This window comes from Paramisgurnus dabryanus, chromosome 15, assembly GCF_030506205.2.
Source record: "Paramisgurnus dabryanus chromosome 15, PD_genome_1.1, whole genome shotgun sequence".
NCBI lineage: Eukaryota > Metazoa > Chordata > Actinopteri > Cypriniformes > Cobitidae > Paramisgurnus > Paramisgurnus dabryanus.
In genome coordinates, this window is record NC_133351.1 from 22,269,164 (window position 1) to 22,289,056 (window position 19,893).

The window sequence follows — 19,893 nt, forward strand, 5'->3', positions numbered from 1 at the left end:
ATGTTACTGTAAATTTGCTTAAATGTCAGGCTGTCTTTTATGGAGTTTAAAACAACACAATGTTATTAATGACAGAACTTGAACGAAAGTATTACTTTAAATAAATGAATAAGCTAAAACATTTGAAAATGTGAATATATGTACACTGTAAAAAATCTTAGCTAGGTTTCCTAAATTGTTACGTTTAATCAAATTGACTGTGCAAGTTTAAGTTTTGACTATACTTTAACTTGTCAGGTTAAGCAATTTTAACTTAAATTTATTAGTTACACAAAGCATGAAAACAAGTTTAAATTGCTTAATCTAATAAGATAAAGTGTAGAACAAATTTAAAATAGTAAGTTAAATGACTTGCACAGTCAATTTGATTACACTTTAAAACCTTAAGGCAATAAAGATTTATCACAGTGTATAAAAAGATGTGAACCCTCCACTGATCAAACTTAAGACTTTAACCAATATGTAAAACATACAGTTTTAAGGTCATTTTGAAAAGAGAAACATGAAATTTAAAAGGAAAATGAAAAAAATAAGATTTAAATGCCGATGTCAGTGCAGTTTTTTCTTTATAATCATTATTGATTTTAAGATTGGCAAATATATGCATTCATTAATTTGCTCCATCTAAAAGACTCAAATCAGCTGATATATTACAAAGGGTGCTGAGATAGGAAATCATTAATGCATCTTACTTATCTCACTGTGGCAGATGTCAACTGTACCATAGATGAAGTTGCACTTTGCCTTACTGCCCGGAGATAAACTCTTTTTATTATTAAACCTATACAGCTCCATCGAATCAACGTCCTGCCAACTATCAAACAATGTTTAGCATGTTTTATATCAAAGTGCAACTATTATCTGATTCATGATTTTACATTTTCTTTGGTGTATTTGTTAGTACATGTTAACGATATGCAAAATCTACAAATCTCAAAATAAACAATGATGCGAGTTATCGTCTCCAATGTAAATCTCTTTTCTTGGAAACACGGATTGTAGTCATCTGCATTTTCTGGATCAGTTTTGACTCGTTTCATAAGGTACTAAAGACAATATTAACTCCTGTCAATATTGCATTGGGAGCGTATCTTCAAAACAAGGTAAGGAGCGTCACATTTCCAGCTGACATCAGAGGTATTCAGGCCAATCACAACATACAGATTAGCTGGGACCCCCATCCCATAGAAAGATACTGTAGCACTACAACATTCTCATGTTATTGTGAATTGTGGCCTCTTTGCAATATTTTCACAGACCATGATATTGACAGACAGTAATCAATAAAAAACAGATGTTTGTGTCAAACAGCTACAGCACCAATAAGTTGAACTATAGCATGGATTGTTTTTGAAGACCTTACTTGTGATAAAGGTTTCGGTTTCTTGGCTGCCATCCCTCCAATCATGATCATGTTGGGCATCACTGGTCGTGGAAATTCAAACGCAAAGTCGAATCGCATTAACCAGAGAGCAGCACGGCTCATGATCTCCATCACTGATGCTTTTCGGCAAAGTAAACGTGTGGCAATCTCATCCGCATTAGCATGCAAAACTTTACAGGCTGTGTGCTGCAGGAGACTTCTTATCAAGTTCACACACCTCTGCCCAAAATTCATATGGTCTGTAAAGTGGGTGTTACGCTGGGGAACATAGGAGGGTGGACTTGGGCATTGGCTGGCAAGAGTGTCAGCACCACAAGGAAGGTTTATTTGCATATAAATAGCTGGAATTGAGAGATATTCACCAACAATAACTCCGACAGGTTTAAACGGGTCTGTGAGAATAGCGTCAAAGTTGTAGTCTTGCAGTTTCTTCATCAAGTTATCATCAAACAGCAGGTCCTCTGCGTTTCTTCCTAAGAACTTCTGAAAAAACATAATTTGGTGGAAGAACCACAGGAACTTGGACAGGTTTGAAGAAAGATCAATGTTCAGAATTGTGGTTATATTGCCTTCTAACTGCTCACTTAATTCAGCTTTGGTGTAAGGCACTGGATAAGAAAGAGTGGTGGTGTGATCTGATGGACCCATACTCAGACTTGCATCTGGGATGACCACCACCACCTCATTCCCTCTCCTCCCCAGTTCTTCCACAATAGGCTTCATCCCAAGCCAGTGACTGCCATCTGAAGGAATAACCAACAGCTTCCCAGCTTCAACTGAACAAAAGAGTAAGAGACTCACGAGCAACCGTATGATAGTCATTCTATCAGTGGTGTGAAGAAAGATTTCACAGGTCTGGCTGGAGGAGATCAAGGCGATACTAAACAACCAGGTAAAGTAGCTTAAAGTTCTCCATATCTCTACATGAGTCTGGCTTATATTCAGTAGAGGTGGAGACAATTACAGCTGGGTGGAACTTTATAACTTGTATTAAAATGACTCTATATAAGGTGGTTAAGCAACCAATGGGGGCGAACGTTTTAAACTGCATAATTGTGTACCGCAAAACATTAACATTTTCAAATGGAAAAAATGGAAATGCTTTATAATGCCATTCGTGAGAAATAGATAAAGTTGCATATGTAGTTATAGTTCATACTGTATAAGCAGCCTTGTACTTTAATCTCTGAGAGTAGATTTGACATTTGCACAGATAAAGATATCCTCTGTACACTGTTAGAGAAAATGTCTGTACCCAGGATCACATATTAACCCTTAAAGTTGCCATAGCATGTAAACATGTATTTGCATAGATGAAAAATAAAAGATCTGTGCATGGTAATGACATATCGTGAGCCTCAAAAACAATTGTTTCCTCCTTCTTATGTAAACCTTGTGCATGCAAAAGACAGCTGGAAAACAGGCCAATCTCAACACAACACAGACTGTTACGCCCCAACATTAAATTCTATATTAAATTAAGTACAATGTTGTTACAATGCCAAATAAAAAATTGTGACTGTTGAGTTAGCGCTATATGCTAGTAAATGCTTTACGCTACCTTTAAGCTACAGTTCTACTATTGACATTACAGTTACGTTTTGCAGGTCCAGGTCCATACTGAAAAAACACAAACAGTACCACTCAGAAACGTACATTTCTAATCTCCAAACAATGGATTATTCCTGAAAATCTGTATCTTCGTCAAGAAACATGCTTAAACATGAGGGCTGTTTACCTACACATAGAGCTACTGAACTGAACTGCACTGAGAAACAGCCAATCTGAGCAGAACTCAACATTATTATTCATGACCTTTCCAAATAAGGTAATAATAAACCATTTCATAATAAAGGCGTATCCTAGGGTTGTAAAACCATCTCTGGATATTTTTTTGCACTTTATAAACCACATGCCTTCTATGTAGATATCAATTAAACATATTATTTCAATGCATTATGTTGCACCTTTAACAAAGGTGAGCATGCACTTTGCTGTTACAGTACCCTACACAGCAAAAATTACTTTCTTTCTGAGTATTTTGTCTTGTTTTCAGTAGAAATATCTAACAATTCTTAAATCAAGATGAATTTTCTTGATCTGCAAAATTACCTAAGAAAAAAAATCTAGATTTTAAACCAAAAATATACAATTTAATGGGGTGGGACAAAAATCTTCACTGTAAAAAAAATCCGTAGAAATTACAATGTTATTGCAGCTGGGTTGCCGGTAATTTACCGTAGATTTACATTTATGTTATTTACTGGCAAGAATTTGTTCAAAGTTCAATCAATTTTAAATATTAACAAGTACTTGTCTTTACAGAATAAAACTATACAATAACAGCCTCATGCAAAGCATTCTGGGAACCAGAAGTCATCATCAACCTTTTTCTGTTTTTTGCTTCAGATTTTGTTTCCCAGAATGTTTTGCTTGATGCTGTTTTTTTAGTTTTACTCTATAAAGACAAAGACTTATAAATGTTTAATGTTCATTTAACTTTGAACAAAATGTTGCCAGTTAAAAACATAAATTTAAATCTACGGTAAATTACCGGCAACCCAGCTGCAATTTCTACGGAATTTTTTTACAGTGTTTAGTTTACTTTTTCTTAAACATTAAATTCAAGAAATTCATTCTCAGCCTATTGGCAGATATTTTTGCTTGTTTTAAACACAAATTGACTTAAATTGTATATTTTTTTTCTAAAAAATAGATTTTTGTTTTAGGTCATTTTGCTCATAAATAAAATACATCTTGATTTAAGATTTTTGAGATATTTCTACTGAAAACAAGAACACTTGTTGGCTATTGTGGTCTCTCTGCCATTTGCTTACAATTTTCACTGTCAATGACCGTGGAAAAATTGTGTTTTGGCGAAGGCAGAGTTACATCACTAATAATTCTGCAGTGGAACTATAGTATGTAAAATTTACCATGATGGACTGCTTGTGACAAAGGTTATAATTTCTTGACTAATATTCCTCCAATCATGATCATGTTGGGCAACACTGGCCTTGGAAATTCAAAGGCAAAGGCAAATCGCATAAACCAGAGGGCAGCACGGCTCATGAAGCAGGCTCTCTGCGCTCCTCACAATGAACCTTTGAAGAAGATCCAGTGAGATGAACAATGTTTGAAAACTGACCAGATCTGAAGACATATCAATACTCAGAATAGTGTTTAATTGATTTGTTAAGTCCTCTTCAACTTCAGCTTTAGTGTAAGGCACTGGATAAGAAAGAGTGGTGGTGTGATCTGATGGACCCATACTCAGACTTGCATCTGGGATGACCACCACCACCTCATTCCCTCTCCTCCCCAGCTCTTCCACAATAGGCTTCATCCCAAGCCAATGGTTGCCATCAGAAGGAATAACCAACAGCTTCCCAGCTTCAGATGAACCAAAGAGTAAAAGACTCACGAGCAACCGTACAATAGTCATTCTATCAGTGGTGTGAAAGAAGTCAACAGCTGAATGAGATTAAGGGTGTGGCCAAAAAAGATACCAAAGTACCACAATTCAAAGTAGACTAACTTTAAAAGAATTTCTGCAGTTTGCAGTTTAGTACTGTTAAGTTTTGATATATGAGTTAAACACATAATTAAACACCAAAATTGCATTGTTTATCTCTTGCCATATAGAAATAAAGTAAAACAAACAAAACAAATAATAGTAAAACAATATCCAGAGCTCATGCAGCACACTTAAACTATTTTCTTCATTCTGTAAATAATTAACAGAGCGTATCTGTCCACTTATACAATGAACAGATATTGTAAGTGAAAATATTGTAAGATAATCTTTCATCCAAAGCAACTTACAAAATAAGGAGTAAAACTAAACGAGTCTGCTCTTGAATGTCTTCTGTAACAAGACAGAATTCTTGACTTATTGCCAATTGTAGTCTTGGGTATTTGCTTTAAATGGCAATGACCGTGGAACAATTGTGTAATGGCAAAGTCAAAGTTGCAGCACTTATAATTCTGCAGTGGAACTACAGCATGTAAAATTTACAATGATGGCTTACTTGTGACAAAGGTTTTAATTTCTTGGTTGCCATCCCTCCAATCATGATCATGTTGGGCATCACTGGCCGTGAAAATTCAAAGGCAAAGTCGAATCGCATAAACCAAAGAGCAGCACGGCTCATGATTTCTACAATGGATGATTTTCTTTGAAGTAAACGTGAGGCAATCTCATCTGCTTGAGTAAATAAATAATCACAAGCCATGGGTTGCAGCAGAGTCCTTACCAGGTTCACACTTCTTTGCCAAAAACTCATGTGGTCAGTAAATTGAGTAAAAAGTTTAGGAACAAAGGAGGGTGGACTTGGGCATTGACCGGCAAGAGTGTCGACCCCACATGGATGATTTATTTGCATGTAAATAGCTGGAATGGAGAGATATTCACCAACAATAACTCCGACAGGCTCAAATGGATCGGTGAGAATGGCATCAAAGTTGTAGTCTTTCAGTTTCTTCATCAGGTCCTTGTTGAAAAGCAGACTCTCTGCGCTCCTCACTGTAAATGTTTGTAGAAAATCCAGTGTGAAGACAAATGTCTGAAATCTGGCCAGGTCTGTAGACACATCCCTACTCAGAATATTGTTTAAATCAGCCGCTAAGTTCCCTTCTAGTTCAGCTTTAGTGTAAGGCACTTGATAAGAAAGAGTGGTGGTGTGATCTGATGGACCCATACTCAGACTTGCTTCTGGGATGACCACCACCACCTCATTCCCTCTCCTCCCCAGTTCTTCCACAATAGGCTTCATTCCAAGCCAATGGCTGCCATCTGAAGGAATAACCAACAGCTTCCCAGCTTCAACTGAACAAAAGAGTAAGAGACTCACAAGCAACCGTACGATAGTCATTCTATCAGTGGTGTAAAAAAATATCTCAAAGGTCCGGATGGAGGAGATCAAGGCCGATACTAAACACGCAGGTAATGTAGCTTAAAGTTCTCCATATCTTTACATGAGTCTGGCTTATATTCAGTTGAGGTGGAGACAATTACAGCTGGGTGGGACTTTATCTATATAAGGTGGTTGAAGCAACCATTAGGGGCGAACGTTTTAAACTGCATAATTGGGTACTGCAAAACATTAAAATTTTCACATGGAAAAAAATGTAAATGCTTTGTAATGGCATTCGTAAAAAAAAGATAAAGTTGCATATATAGAAATAGTTCATACTGTATATATAAGCAGCCTTGAACTTTAATCTCTGAGAGTAGATATACATTTGCACAGATCAAGATATCCTCTGTACACTGTTAGAAAAAATGTCAAAATATGTACCCAGGATCACATAATAAACCTTAAAGCTGCCATAGCATGTAAAAATGTATTAGCATAGATGAAAAATAAGAGTTCTGTACATGGTAATGACATATCGTGAGCCTCAAACACAGGCCAATCTCAACATAACACCAACTGTGACGTTACAGTCGTGATGTACGCCCCAACATTAAATTCTATATTAAATTAAGTACAATGTTGTTACAATGCCTAATAAAAAAATTGTGACTGTTGAGTTAGCGCTATATGCTAGTAAATGGTTTATGCTAAAAACACAAACGTACCACTCAAAAACGTACTTTTCTAATCTCCAAACAATGGATTATTCCTCAAATTCTGCATCTTTGTCAGATACATGCTCAAACATGAGGGCTGTTTACTTACACATAGAGCTACTGAACTGAACTGCACTGAGAAACAGCCAATCAGAGCAGAGCTCAACATTATTATTTATGACCCCTCCAAATAAGGTAATAATAAACCATTTCATAATAAAGGCGTATCCTAGGGTTGTAAAACCATCTCTGGATATTTTTTGCACTTCATAAACCACATGCCTTCTATGTAGATATAAATTAAACAGATTATTTCAATGCATTTTGTTGCACCTTTAACAAAGGTGAGCATGCACTTTGCTGATATAGCCTACACAGCAAAAATTACTTTCTTTCTGAGAATTTTGTCTTGTTTTTAGCAGAAATATCAAAAAATTCTTAAATCAAGATGTATTTTCTTGATCAGCAAAATTACCTAAGAAAAAAAATATTTTTTGATTTTGCTTGTTTAAGCACAAATTGACTTAAATTGTATATTTTTGTTCTAAAAAATAGATTTTTGTATTAGGTCATTTTGCTCATAAAGAAAATATATCTTGATTTAAGATTTTTGAGATATTTATACTGAAAACAAGACAGGACAGGACAGAATTCTTAACCTGTTGGCTGTTGTGGTCTCTCTGCTATTTGCTTACAATTTTCACTGTCAATGACCGTGGAAAAATTATGTTATGGCAAAGGCAGAGTTACATCACTAATAATTCTGCAGTTGAACTATAGTATGTAAAATTTACCATGATGGATTGCTTGTGACAAAGGTTTTAATTTCTTGGCTGCCATCCCTCCAATTATGATCATGTTGGGCAACACTGGGCGTGGAAATTCAAAGGCAAAGTCGAATCGCATAAACCAGAGAGTAGCATGGCTCATGATCTCCACCACAGAGGTTTTTCTCTTAAGTACACGTGAGGCAATCTTATCTTCATGAGTAAATAAATATCGACAAGCCATGGGTTGCAGAGTCCTTACCAGATTCACACTTCTTTGCCAAAAACTCATGTTATTTGTAAAATGAGTTTAAGGTTGAGGAACATAAGAAAGTGGACTTGGGCATTGACTGGCAAGAGTGTCGACCCCACAAAGAAGGTTTATTTGCATATAAAAAGCTGGAATGGAGAGATATTCACCAACAATAACTCCAACAGGCTCAAATGGATCGGTGAGAATAGCGTCAAAGTTGTAGTCTTTCAGTTTCTTCATCAGGTCCTTGTTGAAAAGTAGGCTCTCTGCGCTCCCCACTATGAACCTTTTTGTAGAAGATCCAGAGATGAAAAATGTTCGAAACCTGGCCAGATCTGTAGACATATCAATACTTAGAATAGTGTTTAATTGATTTGTTAAGTCCTCTTCAACTTCAGCTTTAGTGTAAGGGCGCACTCACACTCTCCAAACCAAACCGCACTCGGGCGCATTTGACCCCCAAAGCCTAGTTTGACTGACTAGTGTGATCGCTCTGATCCACGCCCGGGCGCGGATTGGTTAATCGCGCCGCGGCCGGGTTGCAGAGGTGGGCCGGAGCGCGTTGGGCTCAGGCGCGGAAGGCTGTGGTGTGAGCGCAGTTGCGCCTGAGCGCGATTCAAAAGGTGAAGACGTCAGTTGCGCGACCACTCACCTTCATCTGCCTCCGTAAAAACCTTTTGATGCGAGCAGTGGGGTTACGTGAATGTCCAAGCTGCACACGTGACAGATCAACTAAGCAATATGATGACATGTGAGAGGGCTGTCTGTTATCGCGCACCAAACGACTACGAATAAAAAACACAGACTTATCATTACGGTGGGTTCAAGTGTTAAGAGAGAGCTTTACTTCCTGCTTTTTTCAAAACAATCGCATCTTAATGACAAAAGCGCGCCCGGATGTTTTGTCGTTTTTTAGTTTTCTGTGTTTTCTTTGTTTTCTTTAATTCTATTTCATGTGAAGCTGCTTTGGAACGCTGAACAATTGCGGAAATATTGTAAGATAATCTTTCATCCAAAGCAACTTACAAAATGAGGAGTAAAACTAAACGAGTCTGCTCTTGAATGTCTTCTGTAACAAGACAGAATTCTTAACTTATTGCCAATTGTAGTATTGGGTATTTGCTTTAAATTGCAATGACAGTGAACAGTTGTGTAATGGCAAAGGCAAAGTTGCAACACTTATAATTCTGCAGTGGAACTATAGCATGTAAAATTTACAATGATAGCTTACTTGTGACAAAGGTTTTAATTTCTTGGTTGCCATCCCTCCAATCATGATCATGTTGGGCATCACTGGCCGTGAAAATTCAAAGGCAAAGTCGAATCGCATAAACCAAAGAGCAGCACGGCTCATGATTTCTACAATGGATGATTTTCTTTGAAGTAAACGTGAGGCAATCTCATCTGCTTGAGTAAATAAATAATCACAAGCCATGGGTTGCAGCAGAGTCCTCACCAGGTTCACACTTCTTTGCCAAAAACTCATGTGGTCAGTAAATTGAGTAAAAAGTTTAGGAACATAGGACGGTGGACTTGGGGATTGACCGGCAAGAGTGTCGACCCCACATGGATGATTTATTTGCATGTAAATAGCTGGAATGGAGAGATATTCACCAACAATAACTCCAAGAGGCTCAAATGGATCGGTGAGAATGGCATCAAAGTTGTAGTCTTTCAGTTTCTTCATCAGGTCCTTGTTGAAAAGCAGACTCTCTGCATTCTTCACTGTAAATGTTTGTAGAATATCCAGTGTGAAGAAGTATGTCTGAAACCTGGCCAGGTCTGTAGATATATCAATACTCATAATACTGTCTACGTTGCCTGCTAAATTCTCTTCTAGTTCAGTATTGCTGTAAGGCACTGGATAAGAAAGAGTGGTGGTGTGATCTGATGGACCCATACTCAGACTTGCATCTGGGATGACCACCACCACCTCATTCCCTCTCCTCCCCAGCTCTTCCACAATAGGCTTCATCCCAAGCCAATGGCTGCCATCTGACGGAATAACCAACAGCTTCCCAGCTTCAGATGAACCAAAGAGTAAAAGACTCACGAGCAACCGTATGATAGTCATTCTATCAGTGGTGTGAAAGAAGTCAACAGTTGAATATGAATAAGTATGATGTCCACACACTATTACCGCACAGGTTCAACTTGCGCTTCTTATGCGGACCCTCAAACTTATCAGCATTCTGTTAATAGATAACAGTGTGTGTCCACAAAATAAACGAATGTTACATTTTGTAAGGTTGAAACTTTTAAAAGTTCAAAAATTGAGGTAAACTCTATTGTACATGCGCTGGATTAAAGATTGCTTACACTTTTAAAGATAAAGGTTGTTTTGCTCGAATCTCTGCTTGCTTTAGACATATCTTCCTGGATGAAGAAACATCAACTCTCTGTCAGGCACGTATAGAAAGTTTTTTTTGGGGGGGGGGAATTAGGAGTACAATAATTTGTGTGGTGGCCAAAGGTCTTCACCATTTATTCAAACATATTTTCCAAATGTAGCAATTGTAGTATATTATTTAAATGTATAGAAAATATTGTATGCATGTTATGTAGTTATGCTTGGAGTTTAAACTGAAACACAGCTTTGAGAAGAATTTAAAGAGACTTGGCAAAATATTACAAATATTACAATCTACAAAATTCTGGGTTGTTTGTAGCCCAGCATTGGGTCAAAAAGCGATGAGCCCAGGCCGCTGGGTTGTTTCAACCCAAAATTACTGGGTTGTAACCTTTGTTGGGTTATATAAACATTTTCTGAGTTAATTTAACAAAACGGCTATCAATCAAAAAGCTCTGTAATCAAAAGCATACAAAAAAGTGTCAAAATAAAATACACTTTGTTGGTGAAATAAAAGTAAAAAATGAAAACGCAATAAAACAACATGTAATTCTCATACAGCATATTTGAACTTTTAAGCATTCTGTAAATAATTTACAGAGCATATCCACTTATAAAATTAACTGACACATTGCTACACTAGTTGTTTTGAAACTAGTAAAAAAGAAAAATTATGTTGGCATTAAAATCAGATCTCACCTATCATTTACTGCAGAGTAATTGACATAGTCATAGTTTAACCAGGCACTAATTATGGTGAAACTTTTCCACCTACCGGACTAAAATGTGAAGCACACATAAAGAATTATCATAGTGTATAAAAAATGTGGACCCTCCACTGATCAAACTTAAGACTTTAACCAATGTGTAAAACATACATAGTTTTAAGTCTTAATATTTCTTCATAGCAGCTGTTTTAAAAAGAGAAACATGAAATTTAAAACAGATATGAAAAAATAAGATTTAAATGCTGATGTCAGTGCAGTTTTTATGATTTTCTTTATAATCATTATTGTTCTTAAGATTGGCAAATATATGCATTCATTAATTTGCTCCATCTAAAAGACTAAAATCAGCTGATATATTACAAAGGGTGCTGGGATAGAAAATAATTAATGGCAACTTATCTCACTGTGGCAGATGTCAACTTTACCATAGGTGAAACTGCACTATGCCTTACTGCCTTTCTAAAACTCTTTATATATTATTAAACCTATACAGCTCCATCGAATCAACGTCCAGCCAACTATCAAACTATGTTTAGCAAATCCCAAAGTAAACGGTGATGCGATTTATCGTTTCCAATAGGGATGCACCGATACCACTTTTTTGGAATACGAGTACGAGTACGAGTACTTGCATTTCAGTACTTGCCGATACCGATACCGAGTACTTAATAAAAAAACATGATTTAAATTTACAGGTAACAGCTTTAGTCATATAATTTAACAAAAAAACAAGGGACTAGTTTTCCAGTTTGTTGTAAACTCTGCCTCTTTGGACAACACAAGAGGCATTAACCCCTTACACGCCGCTCAAACATATAGACATTTCTCAGACCGTGGTATCGATCCCTGGTATCGGGGGACTTTTAACGAGTACGAGTACTTTAGAAAATACCAGTATCGGTATCGGTGCATCCCTAGTTTCCAACTTAAATCTTATTTCTTGGAAACACACGGATTGTAGTCATCTGCACAGGGTCCGAAATTAACTTTTTGGCTCACCTGCCACGGGGACTGGTAGATGAAAAAATCCACCAGCCAAGCATATTTTTTTACCGGCCAGAATAATAAACAGACTTTTTTTGTCACATGTACATTAATTTCATTTGCTGTATTCATGGCAGGGCTCGCAAAATTTCAAAATCCCTGGTAGCCCTTCGGGCAGGCACTCTTCAGTTTTTGGTAGCCCGAAATGAATGCAAGTAGCCCGAATAAAAAATACATTACTTTTAATGTAGAATATTAAGACAAAACATCTATCAAAACACAAATAACACATATCAATTTTCAGTACATATCAATCATCAGTACATATTTTTCTTCTAACCGAAGTGAAATATCTATAAACTTCAGATTCTGAAATATTAACTGAAGTCACAGATAAGAAAATGCCACTTGACTTTGTGGGCATAGCACAGGCTTATTCAATTAGTTTTACCACAGGCCAAATTTTGCCAATACAAAGCCAATAGGTCCTCTAACCACAATGTTTAATCTGCTATTCATAAGGTACTAAAGACAATATTAACTCCTCTCAGTTTTGCATTGGGAGCTACATGGTAAGGAGCGTCACATTTCCGGCTGACATCAGAGGTTTTTAAGCCAATCACAACGTACTGGTAAGCTGGCCAATCGGGTGCATTTCAGATCGATGAGCTTTGTAACAAATCAGAGCGTTTGAGGAAGGCAGGGATGTCTGGAGCAACAAAAAAGTACGATATGTGGAAAATAATGTTTTTTTCTATCATAAACAACGCAAACACGTATTTTTACAGTCCATGATATTGACAGACAGCAATCAATAAAAACCAGATGTTCATGTCAAACAGCTACAGCACCAATAAGATGAACTATAGCATGGATTGTTTTTAAAGACCTTACTTGTGATAAAGGTTTCGGTTTCTTGGCTGCCATCCCTCCAATCATGATCATGTTGGGCATCACTGGCCGTGGAAATTCAAAAGCAAAGTCAAAACGCATAAACCAGAGAGCAGCACGGCTCATGATCTCCATCAATGATGCTTTTCGGCGAAGTAAACGTGTAGCAATCTCATCCGCATTAGCATGCAAAACTTTACAGGCCGTGTGCTGCAGGAGACTTCTTATCAAGTTCACACACCTCTGCCCAAAATTCATATGGTCTGTAAAGTGGGTGTTACGCTGAGGAACATAGGAGGGTGGACTTGGGCATTGGCTGGCAAGAGTGTCAATGCCACAAGGAAGGTTTATTTGCATATAAATAGCTGGAATTGAGAGATATTCACCAACAATAACTCCAACAGGTTCAAACGGGTCTGTGAGAATAGCATCAAAGTTGTAGTCTTGCAGTTTCTTCATCAAGTTATCATCAAACAGCAGGTCCTCTGCGTTTCTTACTATGAACTTCTGAAGAAATGTAATTTGGTTGAAGAACCACAGGAACTTGGAGAGGTTTGCAGAAAGATCAATGCTCATAATTTGGGTTAAATTGCCTTCTAACTGCTCGCTTAATTCAGCTTTAGTGTAAGGCACTGGATAAGAAATAGTGGTGGTGTGATCTGATGGACCCATACTCAGACTTGCATCTGGGATGACCACCACCACCTGATTTCCTCTCCTCCCCAGCTCTTCCACAATAGGCTTCATCCCAAGCCAGTGACTGCCATCAGAAGGAATAACCAACAGCTTCCCAGCTTCAGCTGAACCAAAGAGTAAGAGACTCACGAGCAACCGTACGATAGTCATTATATCAATGGTGTAAAAAATATCTCACAGGTCCGGATGGAGGAGATCAAGGCCGATACTAAACAAGCAGGTAATGTAGCTTAAAGTTCTCCATATCTCCAAATGACTCTGGCTTATATTCAGTCGAGGTGGAGACAATTACAGCTGGGTGGGACTTTATCTATATAAGGTGGTGAAGCAACCAATGGGGGCGAACGTCTTAAACTGCATAATTGTGTACTGCAAAACATTAACATTTTCACATTGAAAAAAATGTAAATGCTTTGTAATGGCATTCGTAAAAAAATAGATAAAGTTGCGTAGATAGTTCATACTGTATATATAAGCAACCTTGAACTTTAATCTCTGAGAGTAGATATGACATTTGCACAGATACAGTAAAGATATCCTCTGTACACTGTTAGAAAAAATGTCAAAATATGTACCCAGGATCACATACTAAACCTTAAAGCTGCCATAGCATGTAAAAATTTATTTGCATAGATGAAAAATAAGAGATCTGTGCATGGTAATGACATACCGTGAGCCTCAAACACTATTGTTTCCTCTTAAACCTTGTGCATGCAAAAGACAGCAGGAAAACAGGCCAATCTCAACATAACACAGACTGTTACGCCCCAACATTAAATTCTATATTAAATTAAGTACAATGTTGCCAAATAAAAATTGTGACTGTTGAGTTAGCGCTATATGCTAGTTAATGCAATATGCTAAGAACACAAACGTACCACTCAAAAACATACTTTTTTGTAATCTCCAAACAATGGATTATTCCTCAAATTCTGCATCTTTGTCAGATACATGCTCAAACATGAGATCTGTTTACTTGCACAGAGAGCTACTGAACTGAACTGAGATCAGAGCAGAGCTCAACATTATTATTCATGACCCTTCCAAATAAGGTAATAATAAACCATTTCATAATAAAGGCAAATCCTAGGGTTGTAAAACTGTCTCTGGATATTTTTTGCACTTCATAAACCACATGCCTTCTATGTAGATATCAATTAAACAGATTATTTCAATGCATTATGTTGCATCTTTAACAAAGGTGAGCATGCACTTTGCTGCTACAGTACCATACACTGCAAAACTTACTTTCTTTCTTAGTATTTTGTCTTGTTTTCAGTAGAAATATCACAAAATTCTTAAATCAATATGTATTTTCTTGATCAGCAAAATTACCTAAGAAAAAAATCTAGTTTTTACATCAAAATTTTACAATTTAATGAAGTGAGAAAAAAATATTTATAAACATTAAATTCAAGAAATGTTTTCTCACCCCATTGGCAGATATTTTTTGCTTGTTTTAAGCACAAATTGACTTAAATTGTATATTTTTGTTCTAAAAAATAGATTTTTTATTAGGTCATTTTGCTGATGTTCAAAAGAATTTCTGCAGTTTGCAGTTTAGTACTGTTAAGTATTGATATTTGAGTTAAACACATAATTAAACACCAAAATTGCATTGTTTATCTCTAGCCATATAGAAATAAAGTAAAATAAACTAAACAAATAATAGTAAAACAACATCCAGAGCTCGTGCAGCACACTTAAACTACTTTCTTCATTCTGTAAATAATTAACAGAGCGTATCTGTCCACTTATACAATGACCAGATATTTCATTTGCTGGGGATTATTAATATAAACACTAACATTTAAGAGATCAAAAGTTCAGACAAACATACGATTGCTGGTTTGAGGTTTACTTTTTAGGGTTTAGGAGATTTCCCAGGTGAAAAAGTAGTACACTTCCATAATGTACTTAGTGCTCTATTTTCACACACTAATTTTGTAGTTTATATACTAAAAATTCTTGTTTAGTACTTTTAAAGATGTTCTTAATATTATCTAAGTTTACTTATTTGTGCTATTTTGAGACACCATGAATATGAACTAAAATGCACTTTTAACATTATCTCTGTATTTAAAAATTGATTTAGTTAAGACTTAAATTTTAACCCATCTTTCATACAAATATGGGTTTAGGTTAGGGCTGGGCGATATGACTCAAAAAATTATCGAGAAAATGTTTTCCATATCAGTCGATATCGATAATTATCATGATAAATAACAAATCATTACTCCTGTCAAATTTAAAGGCAGATTTTTGCTCCTGAATGAAAATTGTAAAAACCAGACAGTTAATAATAGTTTTAAACTACTTTTTATTCAGAACATGACAAATACAAAAACTAAAATCTTGTTTTAATGCATCTGTATTAAATGTAAATCTATTTGTTATGAAATCAACACATTTCTGACACAAAAGCAGCAGACTACTGTCCCTTTAAGACCCAAGACAGACTGCTTTAAGTTTCAATATACTGAGTAACAGCTGTTTATGTTCACTTAAACAAGAAAGAAAACTTAGTTCAGTGATCACGCGTGTGTTATACATATACGAGCTATACACGCTGATAAATGGATGTCAAGGGTGTCACTTTGCTGTGGGAGCGCACATACCCAAACACTATATTCACTGCAGTGGTGGATCTGCTGCTTTTCCTCAGTTTCCTGAATTTGTGAATGTCCTGTAAATATACTTTTAAAGCTGGGCGGACGTGTGCGTGCGCAAGGCGGACGCTGAATGAAAGTAAAGTATACTGCACGCACCTGTGTCTGCTGTGTTTGACGAACCCTGTTTGCGCGTCCAACATTACACACAAGAAAATGTTTCCGCGCATTTGGATTCCGTGATTCCGTCCGCGTTATCCGCATCGCGAAAATCATAGGTCTCTACTAATAAATAAATAACTTGCCTCATCTTCCACTCCTTCAAGTCTGACTGTCACTGTGATTGTAAACCAAGAGCGCGTGCCGCATCCGGAAGTGCTCGCGCAACATTACGCACAGTGCTTAAACATTATCGATCACTTATCGAACTGTCCTTATCGTTTTATCGAAAAAGTTTATATCGGTAAAATTATCGTTATCGAATTATCGCCCAGCCCTAGTTTAGGTTTACTACAAGTGGTACCTAAATACACTCCCTGACAAAAGTCTTGTCGCTTGTGTACAAATTGACATGAAGTTCCGCTAAAATATATTTCTAATCAAATTTTTTTTTCAAGAAATGGCTCATTTAAATCCCAACAGCTTTTGTAATAATGTTTCAGTGCAAAACGAAACTGTCAAAAAGTATTCTGATATTCACAGCTCGGTAAAGCCCGTTGAGTCAATTATTGCAAAGACATAAGTGTTGTTGCCTTGTCATATGAGCATCATCTGTGACTAATAATGGATTAATTAGGTCTCAGGTGTGTATAAAAAGAACCTCAGTACACTAGACCTTCACATCAACTGCAACTACACCTCTGCAAACATGCCTAAGATTCACCTTGAGACTTAAGTTTTGATTATAAAGAGGCTGAAGACCAGATCCACTGCTGATGTGGCAGACACCTTCAATGTGTCTCAGCGTCAAGTACAGAGGATAAAAAAAGATTTGAAGAGACCGGAGACATTTTTGACAAGTCCAGGTTAGGCAGACCCCGCAAGACAACTGCTCGAGAGGACCATTTGTTGGCTCGAAATTCCAAAGTCAGCCCATTTTCCACTGCAGCAGAGCTCCACGAGACCTGGTCACCTGAAGTCCCTGTGTCAACCAGAACAGTTTGTCGGATTTTGTCTCAAAATGGCCTCCATGGTCGAATCAGTGCCCAGAAGCCAGCACTAAACAAAAAACAATTGAAAAACCATGTGGCATTTGCCAAGGCCCACAGCCTGCTAAAATGATGGAAGCTGGAAAAGCAGAAGGCGGATTGTTCAGATGAATCTTCTGTTGAATTACATCACAGTCACCTCAAATATTGCAGGAGACCTACTGGAGCCCACATGGATTCGAGATTCACCCAGAAAACAGTGAAGTTTGGTGGCGGAAAAATCATGGTCTGGCTACATCCAGTATTAGGGTGTGCAAGAAATCTGCAGTGTGGAAGGCAACATCAATAGTCTAAAATACTAAGAAATCTTAGCTACCTCTTATATTCCCAACCATAAAAGAGGCCAAATTCCACATCAAAGTTCCTCAAGGTGAAGAAGATCAAGATGCTCCAGGATTGGCCAGCCCAGTCACCAGACATGAACATTATTGGGAAAATGTGGGGTAGGATGAAAGAGGAAGCATGGAAGACGAAACCAAAGAATATTGCTGAACTCTGGGAGGCATGCAAGACTGCTTTCTTAGCTATTCCTGATGACTTCATCAATACATTTTATGAATCCTTGCCAAACCGCATGGATGCAGTCCTTCAAGCTCATGGAAGTCATACAAGATATTACATTTGGATCTCACAGCACCACTACTTAATTTGCTGAGATATTTTTGTATTTTCAGTAAATTTGTTCAATTTCTGTATAGGCGACAAAACTTTTGTCTTTCCAAAATTTTACCTTTTTGTCTTGATTAAAGGATACATCTTTTTTCAGTAAAACTAATTTATTTCAGTGCATTAAAAATCATTTGGAAGGGTTTTAGTTTTTCATATGAGCTATTTCTAACACTAATTGATTAATTAAAAGTCAGGTTAATAGCAGGTGTTTCTACAAAATAGATAAGCGACAAGACTTTTGTCAGGGAGTGTACAATTTTAAAAACATTTTAGTTTATAATTATGTTCATATTCAACTCCATGTAACTTTAAATACTCCATCCAATTTAAAAACTGCCATGTTTTGTTGTTCTTTGGTTTTCTGTGTTTTCTTTGTTTCAATTTCATGTGAAGCTGCTTTGGAACGATGAACATTGCGGAAATATTGTAAGATAATCTTTCATTCAAAGCAACTTTCAAAATTAGGAGTAAAACAAAACGAGTCTGCTCTTTAATGTCTGCTGCACTGCAAAAAATAATTTTCAAGAAAAAATATTTTTTGTCTTGTTTTCAGTAAAAATATGTAAAAATTCTTAAATTAAGATGCTTTTTCTTGATGAGCAAAACGACCCAAGAAAATAAGTCTAGTTTTTAGACAAAAAAAAATCTAATTTAAGTGATTTTGTGCATAAAACAAAAGCAAAAAAATATGCCAATGGGATAAGCAAATTTCTTAACTTATTGCCAATTGTAGTCTTGGGTATTTGCTTTTAATGGCCATGACAGTAAACAATTGTGTAATGGCAAAGTCAAAGTTGCAGCACTTATAATTCTGCAGTGGAACTATAGTATGTAAAATTTACCATGATGGCTTACTTGTGACAAAGGTTTTAATTTCTTGGTTGCCATCCCTCCAATCATGATCATGTTGGGCATCACTGGCCGTGAAAATTCAAAGGCAAAGTCGAATCGCATTAACCAGAGAGCAGCACGGCTCATGATTTCTACCATGGATGATTTTCTTTGAAGTAAACGGGAGGCAATCTCATCTGCTTGAGTAAATAAATAATCACAAGCCATGGGTTGCAGCAGAGTCCTTACCAGGTTCACACTTCTTTGCCAAAAACTCATGTGTTCAGTAAATTGAGTAAAAAATTGAGGAACATAGGACGGTGGACTTGGGCATTGACCGGCAAGAGTGTCGACCCCACATGGATGATTTATTTGCATGTAAATAGCCGGAATGGAGAGATATTCACCAACAATAACTCCAAGAGGCTCAAATGGATCAGTTAGAATAGCATCAAAGTTGTAGTCTTTCAGTTTCTTCATCAGGTCCTTGTTGAAAAGCAGACTCTCTGCGCTCCTCACTGTAAACGTTTGTAGAACATCCAGCGAGAAGAAGAATGTCTGAAACCTGGCCAGGTCTGTAGACATATCAATACTCAAAATAGTGTCTACTTTGCCTGCTAAATTCCCTTCTAGCTCAGCTTTGGTGTAAGGCACTGGAAAAGAAAGAGTGGTGGTGTGATCTGATGGACCCATACTCAGACTTGCATCTGGGATGACCACCACCACCTCATTCCCTCTCCTCCCCAGCTCTTCCACAATAGGCTTCATCCCAAGCCAATGACTGCCATCGGACGGAATAACCAACAGCTTCCCAGCTTCAGATGAACCAAAGAGTAAAAGACTCACAAGCAACCGTACGATAGTCATTCTATCAGTGGTGTGAAAGAAGTCAACAGTTGACTATGAATAAGTATGATGTCCACACACTATTACCGCACAGGTTCAACT

The 19,893-nt window shown here is 37.0% G+C and overlaps 1 protein-coding gene and 6 pseudogenes across 1 annotated transcript in view; all 7 read right to left on the minus strand.

Annotated features, from left to right (window-relative positions):
* LOC135731053 (UDP-glucuronosyltransferase-like) overlaps nucleotides 1–19,893 on the minus strand; it is a 51,886-nt gene that overhangs the window by 14,958 nt on the left and 17,035 nt on the right. The gene's annotated exons all lie outside the window — the stretch shown is intronic.
* On the minus strand, nucleotides 1,304–2,958 carry LOC135731062 (UDP-glucuronosyltransferase 1A1 pseudogene; annotated as a pseudogene).
* On the minus strand, nucleotides 5,300–6,258 carry LOC135731070 (UDP-glucuronosyltransferase 1-2 pseudogene; annotated as a pseudogene).
* LOC135731073 (UDP-glucuronosyltransferase 1-2 pseudogene) lies at nucleotides 7,600–8,384 on the minus strand (annotated as a pseudogene).
* Nucleotides 8,569–10,159, minus strand: LOC135731069 (UDP-glucuronosyltransferase 1A6 pseudogene; annotated as a pseudogene).
* LOC135782883 (UDP-glucuronosyltransferase 1A5 pseudogene) lies at nucleotides 12,863–14,025 on the minus strand (annotated as a pseudogene).
* LOC135730972 (UDP-glucuronosyltransferase 1A5 pseudogene) lies at nucleotides 18,937–19,886 on the minus strand (annotated as a pseudogene).